The 16,890-nt window shown below is 38.5% G+C and overlaps 1 protein-coding gene across 1 annotated transcript in view; it reads left to right on the top strand.

The window, feature by feature from the left end:
- Nucleotides 1–3,867: 3,867 nt before the first annotated feature.
- The window catches only part of opn7b (opsin 7, group member b), a 362,302-nt gene continuing 349,279 nt past the window's right edge, over nucleotides 3,868–16,890 (top strand). Inside the window, exon 1 of the mRNA XM_069527034.1 lies at nucleotides 3,868–4,167. The gene's annotated coding sequence lies outside the window, so the exon portion shown is untranslated. The remainder of the gene's footprint in view (nucleotides 4,168–16,890) is intronic.

Below are 16,890 nucleotides of genomic sequence, written 5' to 3'. Positions count from 1 at the left end.
CACATATTGGTCAACAATTGATATGTGTAAAAATAATAGAGTCTCAACAAAATCAATTGGTTGAGCAAAACCAGTTGTGGCATTCCCACTTAATTATTGTGTGGGAAGATTATGTAGATACTGGTTTAAAAAATAGGAAAAACAAATCAATAAAGCCCTTTTCCATCATGCACCCATTTAAGCTTGATTTTATATTGACTTGAAGCAATCCTGTCCAGTGCCGGAGTTGGGTAATCTTGGATAAACCTGGACCGATGGGTGTGTTATAATCATAAAAGGAGGTTTGGTCCATTGCATTTTTGGTGCATTGCTTTCTTGAGGCAGCACAGAGGGATGAGCAACAAAACTGCACAAACTTGAGAAACGTGTGAGCATGTTGTTTATGTTGCTGCCATTAATTCAAAATTGAACCCAGTATTATTTGTGAGCCACAGAGTCCAGTGTGTAAACCCTATTCATTTAATCATGTGCCCCTTCTCATATGTGTATTCTGCCTCCAGAGACATGTGGGTTATTTATCAAAACGGCACAATATCAGGGTACAAGTGCCTTTCCCCTGCATGCATACTGTATGTATTGTAAGGTTTCTTGTGAAGATGCATGATGATAACCCTGCTGATGCATGGTGATGAGGAAGATGCTTCGGAAATAACAAAAATGAAGCAGAGCTACATGACAGCATGCGCTGCTCTCTTATTACTTCAGTGCCACAAATGTAATGGCTGTCTATTCATTTGACAAAAATATATAAACTGGGAGGCTGTTGATTGGTCAACAGAGATGAAAATAAAAACACAAATTGAATAATACTGGAAATGGTGTGCATCTTCTAAATTAAGTACGCAACATGAGAAAATGGAAATTCTACAAACAGATTTCCATGAACTCAAACAACAAAATAAATTTTACGGAGTTAACCCATGATAGCTTGTGGTGCTGCATGAGGCCAGCCATGTGCATCTTTTTGTTTGTTTCCTTTATCTCCTTGTTTTATGGTCTAATGACTTACGCTTTTGCTTCGGGCATGACAACCTGATGGTTGATCTGACTCGGACGTCACCTAAAGATCAGACAAACCTTGATCGCAGCTCTGCAATTTATGTTACTTCCTACACATGTAAATCTACATCGGTTTGCTTAAATGACAACAGATACACTAAAAGAGAAAGATGTAATGGCAACATTGGTGTCTGCCCATGTCACATTTTAAGATTTGCCTTTAGGAATAATCAATTTTTTGATATTGCTTCTGCCTGTGTGTGCTAACGTGCCATGTGCCAAATTTACCACTTTAAACTGAGATCAGAGAGGGGTGGACTGTCTAACCTGGATTTCTCTTCAGTGCACTAAAAGGCGCACAACAATGTCAGCCCCCCTTTTCCATCATTAATGTAACTCTTCCTCCTCACAGAAGATGCAAATCAGAGTGTGGCTGCTTACAGCAGTTCATTAAAATAAATTGCGGGACGCGCAGCATGACTCATGATTAGGATGTTTGAACAAGCAAGTGCTTTCAGCCACTTTGCCTTCATTTTCACAGTGGGTAGGGTGGAGTAAAAAACAATGGACTGGAGGATAGGTTTGAGTATATATCTAGGTGTAGTATATTTTCTTCTGCTTACCCTGGTTGCGACATCATCTTCTGTACATTGAATGAGCATGTTTTTGTTTTTTGAAAGGCACCTTTGCTCCTGAAACCAAAATTGCTCACCTGCCTCCCCAATTTTATGAACAGTATGATATCCTCTCAATCAATGCTGGTCGACATCCCACATTTCTCGACTGTAATTTTGTCTGCCTCAGCCTGCTCTCCTTTAAGACGTACGTCCTCTACTCTGCAGCACTTTGCTTGTATTCTAGAGTGTGTAAATTGTGCACACCTGTGTGAGCTAATCAGTTCTGCCAAAAAGCTGCATGCGCTGAAGTGAGTGTGCCACAGCTGTTATTTCAATGTCTCAGGTATTTCATTCACATTTGGTAAACAGGAGTATTAACTTAATGGACTTGCAGTTGGCATTAGTAGAGACCCAATGTTCGAGGACTCATATGAGGATTTGTGTGTGATGAACTTGAATCACAATCTTTTTTCTTGTCTTGTCTTCAGTGGGAAGTTGCTTTGCAGCTAAGGTGAGTTTCTGTAAGTGCTGATGGAGGAAAACATCAAGGTATCCTGCCAATAACCGAGCAGATGGTGCGGTGGTACACGGATAATAAACACAAAGGCAGTGACAGATGGAGAATAGGATGGACATAATGGATTTTGAGCATTTCAAAATACCGCTGAGTTATTAATTTATTTTAAGTCTAACCTGACTTTACTAGTAAGAGGTAAACTTTTTGAATATATAAAACTGCATTCTGTACCTAATATCTGCATGTATATAACTTTCATTGGTGTTGATTTAAATAACGCCGTTTCGAACGTTGGGGCTCACGGACACTTTGACACCAAAGGAGAAGTATGGATTTGTATGCAACTCTGTTTACCCCTGAAACTCCAGAAGTGTTTTGTGGACTCAAACACTTCACCCACCCCTCCATAGGCATAGTGGCGAGTAGATAATGGGTGAATTTTAATCTTTGCAAGCAGGATTATATGAAATCTAACTGGCTGCTGCTTTCCGTCCTCGTCTCATTTTCTCCACTTACACAGCTCTGCCGTCAATTAAGGTGCTTTTCTCTAAGCGATTGTACAGTTTACATGAATGAATGCAATAATACTACATCTTTAATAATACAACATTCATGAATTCAAGGCTGCACATCTATTGCCTTTGTGTGCAACAAAGGAACAAAGACTGATGCAAAGTCTTTGTTTCTGTTTTCTTTATGAGTAACACTCCCAGTGGATCCTCCATTGTAAATTGAGAAATTACATTTAAATGGACCAGGGAGCAAGGTTGAGGCTTTGCTGGTAGCAACAAACTGCTCTAGCTGTAGCAAACATTTACGATTACATGTGTATATATTTATGTATATATATGTTTTTCTCGTTCTCTAATTTTTATGCCTACAGTTTTATTGCTGATTGCTGGGAGTCACCTCAGAACTTTCGTTGTATCCTGTACAATGACAAATAAAGCCTCTTTACTTATCTTTACATTTTGCTTCCACTTTTTTTCACTTCAAAATCAAACCTGTGCTCCAGTGTCAATCCAACCTGACAGAACTCTTTGAATCTCTGTTATCTTTATGTCCTATATTTTCCTCTTAGAAAGTTTTATTGTCATTGTATAAAATAGTACAATGAAATGTGTTGTGCGACATATAAAAACTATACATACACACACATCTGTCCACATTCATTCATAATTAATCAATTCATAATAGTAAGGAAGATAAAACCAGTATAATAAGAATATCTTATCATAAGCATCATAATGGGCACTGTAAAAAAGATTGCACGAGTAAAACTTGTGGATTACACTTCTCTGTCTTCACCCTGTGCTGTACATTGCATTTAGTTCAATATTTTAAGTCTGAGTCAAGGGGTTAAAGTGAAAATGCGAGTTTAAAAAGACTCTGGTTTGTGTAATGGGCAATAAAAAAAGAAATAGATTGACAGATTGAGGTATTAAAACCCCTTTGGAAGACATTCTGCATATGGGATTTACAGAAGGATCATGCTGGGTTATAAAACTGTGAGACATGAAAGGAAGAAACTTACAGAGGTGTTTGTGTAAGAGAGAGGTAATGACGGGGGCCGCTGTGTCGATAATGCATGTGTGTGCGTGAGAGAGAGAGAGAGAGAGAGAGAGAGAGAGAGAGAGAGAGAGAGAGAGAGAGAGAGAGAGAGAGAGAGAGAGAGAGAGAGAGAGAGAGAGAGCAGATCAGCAGAGGGGGGACTGAGGGGGAGAGAGTGGGAGCTGCACACTGACAGAGAGGAGGAGAGAGCAGAGACCAGAGGCACGAGGAGGCAGCACGTCTGTCTCTATCTGTTGTCTCTCGAGCACAGCTGCCGGGCTGCTGCTTCTGCTGCTTCTCACTGCGAGTGGCTCCTCTAGCACAGCACACACCAGAGTTTCCCAGTGGCTATACACACAAGTGTATGTTCAGCTGGTCCAGTTGGAGCACTGCCACACATGGGTGAAGGTTTGACTCTTTTCACTCTGGACTTGACTCAACACTGATGATCTCCAGCCAAATCTGGCATCTTCTCTTATTAAGGTAAGGAGTGAAACAATCTTATTGACCTTGTTATGTGTTCTACTGAGATTTTAAACTAATTTATAGCTTTTGTATTTAGAAGATGATTAAATAATACAAATTCTTGAGTATTACTAAACAAGCATGGTTGATTTAGGAAAAACAAGTGTTGAGCTGAATGCACAGCACAGTAGATCACATTGTGTTTGTCTCATGCTCTAGTGTCACTGTTTGTTGTGTCTGGTCTGACCTGTTTTGTATGTGCAAACATCCTCATGGACTTGTCTCTTCCCGGCTCTTGTGTCCATTTAATTATTGCACATTAGGCCATTACTCATTCTGTCATTAGCTCATGGCAGTTGAAAAGAAGTTGGCTGATTGTTTTTTGCTTGCAACAGATTCTTATGATGATGGTTTCTTATGAGGCTGCAAACCTCAGTGTTTGATAAGCAAAGGACACCCCACCACTGGTGAGCCAAGCCAGGACAGATTCTATATGTTGTACCATGAGCTTGATTGAATAAAAGTTAATTTGAGTGAAAGAAAGTTGATTGGAATCTGTTAAGTGGATTTTGTTGGCTCTGACATAATGGCCCTCTGGAGAACGGACTGAACATATTACGTTTGACTACATTACACAGCACATTGCATGTATGGTTAATACCACAGATGCAGTATTACCTTTTAAGAGTGAATCATCATAGAGCGTGGTTTCCCGAATTGACAAAAATGTTAATTAACAGGCAACAATGTGATTCCAGTGCCACATGTGACTGTCCACTAAGAGGAGGGGGAGGTTGCAATGAATGATGTGTTTGTAATTGAGACTCTCACAACATACCAATGGGGATAATGAACCGTCTCCCTCAGCAGCTTCCCCTAAATATACACATCTCCCTTTGAAATGTGAGCTATAACTATCTGAAACACTGCTGCGTCTCTCTGGACAGACACATTGCAGAGTGTGTGTGTGTATTCTGACTAGTTCTGCCTTTACGTGTTTTTGCTCTACGATGTCTTTCTTCTATCATCAATGTGCTTTTAAAAATGACATTTGAATTGTTTAGCAGCTATGAGCACCTGAGTGTCACTTTCACTCTATTTAAGAATCAGTGCATTTTATAAATACTCTCCACTTGATTCACTGACTTAATTGATTTTGTTTTGTTTCACTGCTGGAGCTGTTTCATGCCACAACAGCTTGGTTCTCTTGGTGCATAAATCACTGATTGAGATGTGAAAGGTGGAGTCACTGATTCTAGAGGGAGACTGTTGATATTTGAGCTCAACAGTAAAACAAACACAACCCCCCCCTTTCTCTGCTCCTTCAGAGGCTCCGCTGTGCTTTCATTGAAACCTATGGTGCAATGACACAATGGTGGAGTCCAGAACTTGTTGTGAGCGTGGAAGTAGAAACTATTGCTCTCTGGCTGAATCAAGACACTAACACAGGAGAGACAGAGACCAGACGCTACATAAAAAAGGTTGACATTCATTTTAAGTTTCCATTCGATGATCCCTCTATGCTTCACCTGTCTTCCCACGCACTCTTTCATTTGGTCCATAGGTCTGCTCTCTCTCTCATTCTGTCTCTTTTTGTTCTACTTCACTTGTGTTGAGTTGATATGCATCTTTTTTTTGTCAAATTTGTTGTCTCAGTTTGTGAGATTTTGGTTTTGCATCATTGCAACATGATCACTGTTAATGTATTTGTCTAGGATTCTTGTAGGATTTAACGTTGTTCCATAGTTGCCTGTTTTACATGTTTTGTATGAATTTTTCATCATTGTTTCTGAACTTGCAGCGTTTTTCTCCTAATGGAGATGTTTGGGGTTTCTTTGTTTTGTTTTTTCTGCTGTCACAATGGGTTTGCCCTTGTCAATGAATACTTTTTAAAATAGTATTTATTCTGTTTAAAATTACAGAGACAATTCTCTTTAATAAATAGTTTTTTTAAATGAGCTAGTTTAGCCATCTTGACTAATTTTCAACTGTAGTCCCTGGGTAGGTGTGAAAACATCTACATATGACAAATAAAATATTAGACACTTCATAAAAACATATGAATCCAACAGGATAATAATACATAACACATCAAACATAAAACATAAAAACAAATGCTATTTTTCTCTATTATTGTAAAATAGACTAACTTGACAAAATAAGTAATATGACAAATGTCAATTAATCAGAAATCAGTTCAGCCTAATTGAATGTTCAAATATCCTCTCAATATGAAGATGTGTTGCTTCCCGCTGTTTTATATCGTTGTAGGTTGACTGCGTTGGGGTATTTTCTGACAATTAATTGACCAAACCAGTAATTGAACCATCATAAAAATATCAGAATCACATAATCAGATTGATACTCAGGCAGCTTGGACTGAGGAAGGTGATGTTTTATAAGACCACTGTCAACTGGTTGCGTGTGTTCTTGCTCTCAGGTTGTTACAATACATTGTTTGTTCTTTTGTTCCAGATAATAACCCTATCTCCTTTCTGGCTAATAGTTGTCATGTGAACTTCTGGGTAAAAAAAAGATTAAATGACAAAGTGTTGTTGCAACAAATTAACTGAATCTATATATGGAGTATGAACTATAATAACATGGCTTCAAGGGTACGTCAGAGATCATGGTTAAGGAGAGCAGGCGTTCGTGAGCACACAGGCACACAACTGCAAAGTTTCTTATCGTCATATTTGTCCCTACTCGTGAATGGAAGAGGTCACTGGCACACTGTGTAGGTGGGCTTAATGAATGAACATTGCTGATAGTTTTAGTGTGGGCACACACACACACACTCCCTCTGTACACTACGTCTTCTATAACACCACGCAGAGACAGTCATAACTTATGAAACTCGCCAGCCCACAGAATCTGGATCGAGTTCAGTTTACTGTGATTCATTCACCGACATGATGTCCATCAACACCTGCGCTGCGTCTTCTCCACCTCACAACTGAAGGAGTTTGCCATTTTAATGTTGTTACCAACCAGAAAGCCACTTTCAGGAGTTAAGAGAGGCACTTTAGTGCAACTGGCATTTATTCTAATTTAACGTTTCAAAGAGGGTGATTATCAGGTTCGCAAATGTGTCAAGCAAACACCTGAGGGGCGCAAACAAAGTAAAAAGGCGGCGGGTGGAGTCAATTCAATTAAACAAACAAAGTTTACTTGGTGAACTGAAACTACCCTCTCAAATCAAACTCCTCTGTATTTATCTTACAGACACTTATCATGTGTGTTCCTACATGTCCCAGAACATTAGATAATTAAATCATTATTGTTTAATTAAACTTAATTGCTGCTTTAATGAGTTACTCATGTACTCCACATTAGTAATTTCACTTTGCCTAATGGACTGATGCAATCAAAATATAAATCAAATCTTATATTACCTTATATTAAGCATGTGACTGTATATCTATTTCATTTTTTCAATAAATATTATGTTTATTAAATTAATTAATTATTGTAATGTTCAGACATGAAAACAGCTTTAAAGACTCAATTGTGTGACATTCTCCAGAGTTCGCCATCACAGAAAAATCTGAAAATTCTCTGGTCAGACCTTGCAAATCTCACTGTCTTTCCAAGTTGACATCTTGGTTTGTGCCATTTACCTGTCTTTCATCCTGAAATGTTTGTGTCCTTTTTGATTTTTACAGTTTTGTGTCTGTCCCGAAATGTCTCCTCACTCACCCTCCTGCTCGCAGTAAATTCTCTTGCTCATTCACACTCGAGCATCTGCATCAACTGACTCGGACAGTGACGTATTCACATACAGCCCCTGTGGATAATTTGATTGATCCAAGTTCAGGGCATATCTGAAAGCCACTTAAATACTTTCTTCACTGTGTCTTTGACAAAACAATCCAACATGAAGGCATTAATTAAAAATAGGAAAAATGATTTAATTGTTCAGGAGAATTTCCATTTAATGAGTATGGAGTATTAATTTTCCAGGGAGAAAAACATTTCTTGCTTGTGGGGATTGTATCTGAGCAATTAAATCAGAGCTTCTTCTGGTCAAAAGGAAAAATTCCAAGATGCTTTGAGAGTTATTTTCTTTTTTCTAACATTGACATCTTCTTTAGCTTCTTTTACATATGTGCGGAAGTGGATACAATCTATCCATCAAGACTGCAACATGAAAATAGCTGTAACAACACATTTAAACCAAATACTTGTATATATATATTATAAATACGTGTGTGTGCGTGTGTGCGTGTTTGTGTGTGTTTTTACACAGAAGAGAGATTCAGCATTGTGTTTTTTCTGGTTCATTTGACACAGGCAGTGGGCCCAAGCCATTGTGCTATTGAAAACCCTGCCTTTTCTTTTCTATTTCATGGCGCTTCAGGCAGTGATTAGAAATGTGTTTGTTGCACATGTTCATATTGCAATAAAATCAGTCAGTACTAATTCACAGTGAAATACAATCATGATTAGTCAAAGTATATTTAAATGAGACAAGCATCGATGTTGGAAGATAAATAGTTTAAGTGTACTGACTAAAATTAGACAGAAAATTGGGTAGCATGACAACACTACATTACTCACATTAGACATGAGATAATATGGAGACATTAGACAGAGAGACACAGCACACAGCCCCCCTATAAAAAAAAGAGTTTGATGCATCAAAATCTTACAATAAATTGTCTTTGAGCCGTCAAAGAAGCAGTAATCACTCTGTTTGTCCTCAACGTGAAGAGGGAACAAAATGTACATACCTCTATTCATAGTGTATTGTGTTTCACTCTTGTGGAAGGATAGTTTGAAGATGAGGACAAAGATCGAAGATTTGTTTTCACTGATGAACACGTGTCCCCTGATATAGAATATTGTGTTTTAGCGGTCCCATCAGTCTCTTTACTGGACCTCTCTGTGTGCCTGTCATTCGAGCTATGCAGCAGAGGTTCAGAATAAAAGGAGTAGTCAGAAAAGAAAATAATTGATGATATTCTGACATTTTATTATTACACAATGTCCTCATCTTGTAGCTCCTGTGAAATAATTCAACATTTACTGTAAACAAAGTCTTTATCATTATTCTTAAAAATCTGTGTGTATTATTATATTTAAACATGAAAACGTGAACCTTATACTAAGCCTCTGCGATGTGGTCGCTGTGTGGTTAATGCTCAGCCAGCTAACACAGAGCTGGGATCACATTGTTAACAGCTGTGACCGTAACTGTTGCCAATATTAAATGCTCAATGTAAGAAAAAACAAAAAAGGACATTGCTTTTATTTCACTGGCTGCTTTTTTTCCTCCGCAGCTGTAACTTTGTTATATTCTATTCATTTCAGCACAGAAAGTCAGAGCAGTAATTTGCAAGTTTCTTCAATTTCCCACATGTCAAATATGGATTCTGAAAAAGCCACAGGTTACACTGGGGACAAAGGGCACTTATTCCTATTGTGACATTTGTAAATTTCTATAATCTCCTGCAGCCTCTAGAGCCCCAATCAGCTTTAGCATATAGTCACATTGTCATAGTTACATACATTAATACAGCAAATGTCCAATAAATTGTGTTTTAGTCTGAGGTATGGAACATTAGTAAGGTTGATAGAATTGGTAACATATTTGTGAAATGTTGCAGTATGGAAACTGAGGTTATTCATCCAGTTGACACTTTATTAGATACATATATCTAAAACAAATTCAGTCAATAATGTTCAGTTTTTTAGTTAAAACACATTTAGATTCAACTATGTGGACTTTAAGATTATACACAGAACATGATCAAAGTATATCAATGTAGTTTATCAACACCACAAACTGCAGCTTCTAAAATGAGCAAACAGTTGAAAACCTCTCTGTAAAGGTATCAACATTAAAACCCTTAATGAAGGAGCATTTACTGCAGGGCTGTCACATTACACTGTATTTGTTACCTAATAAAGAGCCTCAATTAGCCTCAATTAGACTGAATGTTTAGTATAATATGGCACACGTTTGTTTTTTCAGGTTCATTAAATCCTAGCTATTGAAGTCGGATTTGGGGACTCTCATATATACGAGTACTCATTTTCAGCGTTGTTGCAAAATGAAGGCTAGAATGGCACCAAGTCAACCTGTGCCAAAGCCAATCAATTCTAAATATCTCCGACTTCATCGTCATTTCCTGGGACGCTATGTGGGACGCTAAATGTCAGAAGATGGCAACAAAAATATTGAAGAAATCTTTCAATGTTAAAGAAAGTTGTAAAAAAAAAAAATGGATCTGCACTTTCAAGCAAACCATTTAGTTCTATGTTTCCCCCCTGTCTATATGCTGGTTAGTTTGTAAACAAGATTCCTTTAAGACAACTGAACAGATTTCCTCAAAACATGGGGACGTGTTATGGGTCAGAGAAAAACCTTTTAAATTTTGCTGTGGATCCAGATCAAGGGGCGGATCCTGGAACTTTTTATCTTGTTCTTTCACTTTGCAAGATTTTTTTTACATTTCCACCTTTTTATCAGGGAATAATTCAGGGATCTTGATGGAAAAAAACAGGCATGTTTACGAAAACTATATTAAGTGTGTGAAATTGGATGAGGCTTGAATAAATATAGGGGTCTGTTGGGCCTTGGTGGAGGTATGGAATCTACTCAATGCTATTCTCTGTTGTGAGTTCACCGTGGTCTCATCTCGCTTAAGTGGAACAAACAGCCAATTTAAAAATAAGTGTGATTCTAACAGTAAGCCCTGGCTGAGCAGCTGCTTCAGCCATGACTCTGTGTTAGTGTTATATAAATATATATATATATGTGTGTGTCTGCGTGTGTCAATACCATGACGACTTGGACCCACTGCCTGTGTCAAATGACCTGGAAAAAACAAAGCTGAATGTTTTATACTGTGTTTTCGTGTCCTTTATGGTCAGGCTGCAGCCAGACACACACACACACACACACCACAAGTACAGTGGTAGCACTGTAAGTGTAATGAAAACCTGTATGGATAAGATATACAACTCTGCCTTACCACTGCAACCTCAACATTAGCCCTTGAGGAACTTGGGGGAAAACCCATTTGACCAATCAGATGAAGCCGCTGCTAGCCTCATACTCTCAGATTAATTGGTGTCAATCTGGTGGTGACTGTGAGATTATCCATCTTTATTGACGAGCAAGGCAAAGGAATTGTATATGTACACTTCAATAGTTATTTATCTTACGTAATTTGGTCATATCATCATTGCAATATTGAACAGTGTTATTACAAATGTTCCTGTTATCATGAGTCTCAATGTAATATTTAATTGCATGATATTAAGTGGTGAAACCTCTCTTAACACACTCTGCATACAGTGAATTTTGTAACATGTTAAATAAAGAGAAACTGAACAATTTATTAATTATGCTCCACAGCGATTTGCCTTGAAGCTGATCGTAGCCTTCGACTCTGACAGGGACATCTGCCATTTACAGTTCCCTAAAGAGAAACACGCCTTGGCGTTTGTACAGTATGTGTGTATGTCTGTGTGCACGGTGTATAATGTCCTGTGATTATCTGCCAGCATGGTCATTCCTCCGGGGTAGATATATCCTGAATGACAAGCAACTAATGTCAGCCCTCCTTATCCTCATATACTGAATGTATTATGTATGAGGCTGTCACTCCCCAGTTTAGACTGTAAGAACAACATGAACACGCTCTTACACGCATACTAGTGTATGCATAAATACACACACACAGTCATGCACATACTGCATTGGTAAGGGTATGGCTTCCAAATTAATAGGCTGTGTTTACAAATGTCTACCTCCCTCTCTCTCTGAATAATGGCTTCTTGACCTCAGCACAAAACTGACCATGTTTAGGCTTCACAAACTACCATGGCATGGCAATGTAATTGTAAATATATATAAAAGTGTCATGCTGCTGTGAGTGTGATTTTACATGAACATAAAAATGGGATTACAGTCCCCACAGGTATAGAGGTTGTTCACATAACTGCTTAGATGGCTTCAATACAAACGTCAAACCATTCAGTCACTTAATTAGAACATGTGAAACAAAGTAATTTTTCTATACTTCACATACTTAACTTCACTTCTATACATGTACAACATGTACACGTGTGTGCATGCGTGTGTAACATTAGAAGCTCTGCCCCCACTCAGACACACACACCCAGGCACGGGGCCTAAGTACAATAAGGGTAGGTAGAACCCTGAAATGTACACCCTCGTCGCATTGTTTTAGGGTTTTCCAATGTCAACAGCTGAGTTTTACATTTCTGAGCAGAGTATTTTCTACTTCAAGAGAAAATCTGGAGAATCCTAAAACATCATCTACAAAAAAGTATGGTGGAGGAAAAAAATTGAGTTGAACTGAACTGATTTTAAAATATCCTTGACAACACATCCTAATTTATTTGGCCTATTGTTCAAAGGGATGTTTGCTTATGGATTTTGTATTTTGCATGTCTCTGCTCTCCTACTTCAGCTTCCTCCTTCAGTATAACAACAGATGCTTTGCCATCATCAAGGTACATTAAATCTAATTTGGATCAATTTACAATTATGAAAGATGACACATTTTCTCCCAAGTTGCACCCATGGCAACAAAGCTGCATATTCACCATCGGTTCTCCTCCACCAGTACATTCATGCATCACAGAGCACCCGTGCACAACCCTCCACCAGAACATTCACAGATAAACTACCTTTAGTGCAACACGTCACATATGCATACAATTAATAGAATAAACTCTGCCTTTGTAGTCTGCAAACTCCCACAACGTGAATTATGCACACAAGCCCTTCGGATCTCATTAACTTTGAAGTGACTAATTTTAAACATCTCTGTGGATTTTGGTTTGAAGTTAGAGGAGAGTGCCACATCTCTTGCTGTCTGTGCTCCTCATCTCTTACATGACTTTCGTTGTCTGCTGAAGATATTACATCACAGCCGCCCTCTCTGTGTTGCTCGCCCTCTGGCCCTCTGCCTTGCATGTCTGTCTGAAACAGATCTTAAGCTTAAGTACCCCCCACACCTACAATTATGATGTCTGATGACAAAGCAAGTCATCGCAGAGGTACAGTAAAAGGATGCCAGTAGCACTTACCCCTACAGTGTGCCACACAGGCTTTTAATTAATACTCTTTAATTACATGAGAGCATTCACTCTTCTTTAAAAGGTCAGTTATGTGAGCAGCAATGACAAATTATAATACTTGAGAAAATGTCATAAATGTTTTACCCTATTCACAAGCAAACATTAAACCAGATCAACAAGTGTAAATGCAAATACGTTGTGAGTCCACATACAACATGCATTGAAATATGTAATAATATGTAAACCAGCAAGGTGGCCCCAGCTAGACAGTTATGAGACACTATAACACAACTTCACAGACGTTAATGTTTCTGTTTGAATTTGCACAAAAGAGATGAGGATGTGACACAAGAATACTGAGATACCATCTGGATATGAGGCTTAATGTCACCTATAAACTGCAGACATCTATGGAAACAAACAATCAAACCCGCACAGGGGAGTGAGGACAGGAAAGAAACATCCCAAAAAAAACATAATAGTATTGGGGGCAAAGAGGCTGTTTATGCAATATCTTCACCTTTGACTCCGCTTTGATTATCTATGAAGATCTATGTGGATGGATAATTAACTCAATACTACTGTGCTGCTCTGAATTAGTTGTAGTTTATGAAAACCCAACTATCGAGCAGTCTGTGCCTCTTTCATGTTGTCTTTAACATCACAATCACATGGAAAATGGTCAGTGGACAACAGTAGAATCTAAACTATGGAATGAAGGAAAAAATCCATTGTCAGTTTGATATATGCTGATTTTAACATTTAGCTCTAAGCAGCCTTGCAGTGCCGCAAACCACAAACTCTTGATTCAGTGTGTGTCTGCACAGTATCAGAAGCAGGACTATGCAAAAATGGCTCAATCATTCTCCATGAAACATGGTGTCAGGATGCAGAACGTGTCAGGAAAGAACCTGATATATTTTGGTTCATATCCAAGGATTTTATTTTAACTTTGTTTTTTTTTCATTGATTTCTCAGAGACTAATTCATGGACCTTGATGGAAAAAATCAGGCATGTGTAAGGGACTGATATTTCTGAATGTGTGCTATTCCATGCAGATCTAAATAAAAATCTTATGGATTTAAATCTGGTTTCATAGACAGTTGGGCCCTGGCGGAGATATACTCTCTTTTAATGTCATTCTAGTTGTATAAATAAATGAAGAAAGTAACAAATGTATACAAATCAATAAAAGTAATTTTATTGCAGACAATAAATTTAAAACAAATATCATAATACATCTCTAAATTATTATGCAAAACAACGATGTGACCAGAGTAAATACAGAGTGCACCATTTTGATTGGATGCAGATGAATGGATGAAGAACTGAAGAGAGGTTTGAAAGCATAATAAGCAAAACAGAGACAAGGGGATATAGTGCCCTTCAGCAAATTGCCTGGTGAGTGAAGTGTCACATCTTCAATGGGTGACTGACGGCCGATTGAAAAGGCACAGATAAAAATTGCAAACAGTTTCAGTTATGAAACATAAATGCATAACCAACAGATTAAAGTACAAGTTGTACTTATAGAGTGTAGTGTGATTATGTGAAGTAAGAAATGGGTGTATTTATATAGAGAATGTATTTGGGTTTTTTTCTCTGAATGGGCATGTTGCTCTTAAATAGTTGGAGCAGGAGGGAAAATCAGTTTCAAAGTTATGTCTCACGCGCTCTGGCTTGTCAGTTATCTTGTGGAAAACATGTAACTCCAGGGGGCAGTGACATGTCCATAAGTGTCCATGAGTCGTGTGTCTCATACACGGCCGCTGACTTCCTGTTTTACACGTCAAGGTTTATTTTTGCCAGACCAGTCCTGTATCGTTGCATTTATCCAATCATCCAGTCATGTGGCAGCAGTGCAATGCATAAAAGCATGCAAATACAGGTCAGGAACTTCAGTTAATGTTCACGTCAAACATCAGAATGGGGAATAATAAAGTCACAGAAAGCTGGTTTCAGTATTTCTGTAACTGTTAATCTCCTGGGAATTTCACATTCGACTATTCCCCAGTCTCTGGGGTTTTTAGTCAGAATGGTGCCAAAGACAAAAAAAAAAAACAGGAGTTCTGTGGATGGAATCGCCCGAGAGAGGTCAGAGGACAAAGGCTGGACCGGTTGGAGCTGACAGAAACGCTATGATAATTCATTTTTACAGCTGTGATGAGCAGAAAGCATCTCAGGGGGAAACATTTCCTGTTGCTGAAATCTGAGACGGCAGTGGGCACAGGCTTAGACTGGAAAAACAGAACATAGCCTGGTTTGATGAATCTGGATTTCTGCTGGGACGTGCAAATTTTTGTGTCAGAATTTAGCCTGCAAGGACCAAACGTGCCAGTCCAGGCTTGTACTGGTGATGCAACTGTGTAGCAAATATTTTCTTGGCACACTTCAGGCCCCTTGATACCAATAAATCATGGTTTAAATTCAACAGTCTGTGTGAGTATTGTTGCTGACCAAATGCATCCTTTTTCAGTTGACTATCTTCCAGTGTCTCCAGCATGATAATGCACCATGTCACAAAGCAGTGGTCATTTCAAGCTGGTCTCATGAACATGACGTTGAGTACTTCCTAAATTCTACACACTGAACCTTTAATCAGAAACTGTAAAAATTATGTGATGCGGCCAGATCAAAATTTTTTTATTATTTTCATTGCTCAATTTCCTTTTATTACCTACTTTGTATTAAGACATGTATAGGAAAACATTGTTTTTGTTATTAGTAAGAGACAGAGAGAATGAAAATACAGGACAGAAGGAGGGAGACATTATTGTTCAGGCACATCCAGCTCTGTTTGATCCCCCAGCCAAATTCTCAATACAGTTATTCTCCTTCACATATGGTGAAGGAGGTGGTGCACGGCGAGATTGGCTGTATTAAGATTTCTGTCATGGTAACAATAATTGACCAGTGACATAATGAATGGAAAAAAGGAACAATGCACATAGTTAATGGTTCTAATAATCTATCTAATAATATGGAGGGAGTGATGAGAAAGGACAAACCACAGTTGCCTAATGGAAATCTACAGCAGTGAAGACGTCATCAGTCATATTTGTTTGGCGAAGGATGAACTTCCCTGAGTTTGACTGATTAGTTTACAGAAGCACTGAGCCCTGCCACAGCATTTCAGTGGCACGTCTGCTCTCTGCTGATATTTTATGCTGTATTGGAAGTTATTGTATTATTGTACTCTTATATTTCCCCAGTAACATGTCTTTGTAACTGTGGACTTAGTCTAGAAAGCAAACATTTGGAATCACCAGAGCTGAGATGTATTACGTGATAATGTAGTGGCCAAGTGTATTTTTTTTACTCATGCATGCATATCATTGGCTGTAATTTAAGTACAACCAACCTGTTTCATGCTGCACTGAACCTGAAGGATGGTATGAAAGAAATAAACCTGTCCACCTTTTGATGGATAGATGACTCGTGAGATGACATAAAGACCCCCTCATTACAAGTACTGCTGGCAGACGGTCAAACAGAGTCAGAGAGTCACTATTGCACACAGGCAATAGCAGCCCGTAGTGGGGGTGCTCTCCAGTCACTGAATATTCAAAGCGTAGCTACTGGAGTGTGAGGGCAGCGCTTGGTTGAAGGTGTTTGGTGATAGTAGACAGGAAAATCCCTTCCCACACTTTGCATGGAAGCACTTTGAAACTCTCCCTCAA

This window comes from Paralichthys olivaceus, chromosome 6, assembly GCF_024713975.1.
Source record: "Paralichthys olivaceus isolate ysfri-2021 chromosome 6, ASM2471397v2, whole genome shotgun sequence".
NCBI lineage: Eukaryota > Metazoa > Chordata > Actinopteri > Pleuronectiformes > Paralichthyidae > Paralichthys > Paralichthys olivaceus.
This window is presented reverse-complemented; position numbering and strand designations above follow the sequence as displayed.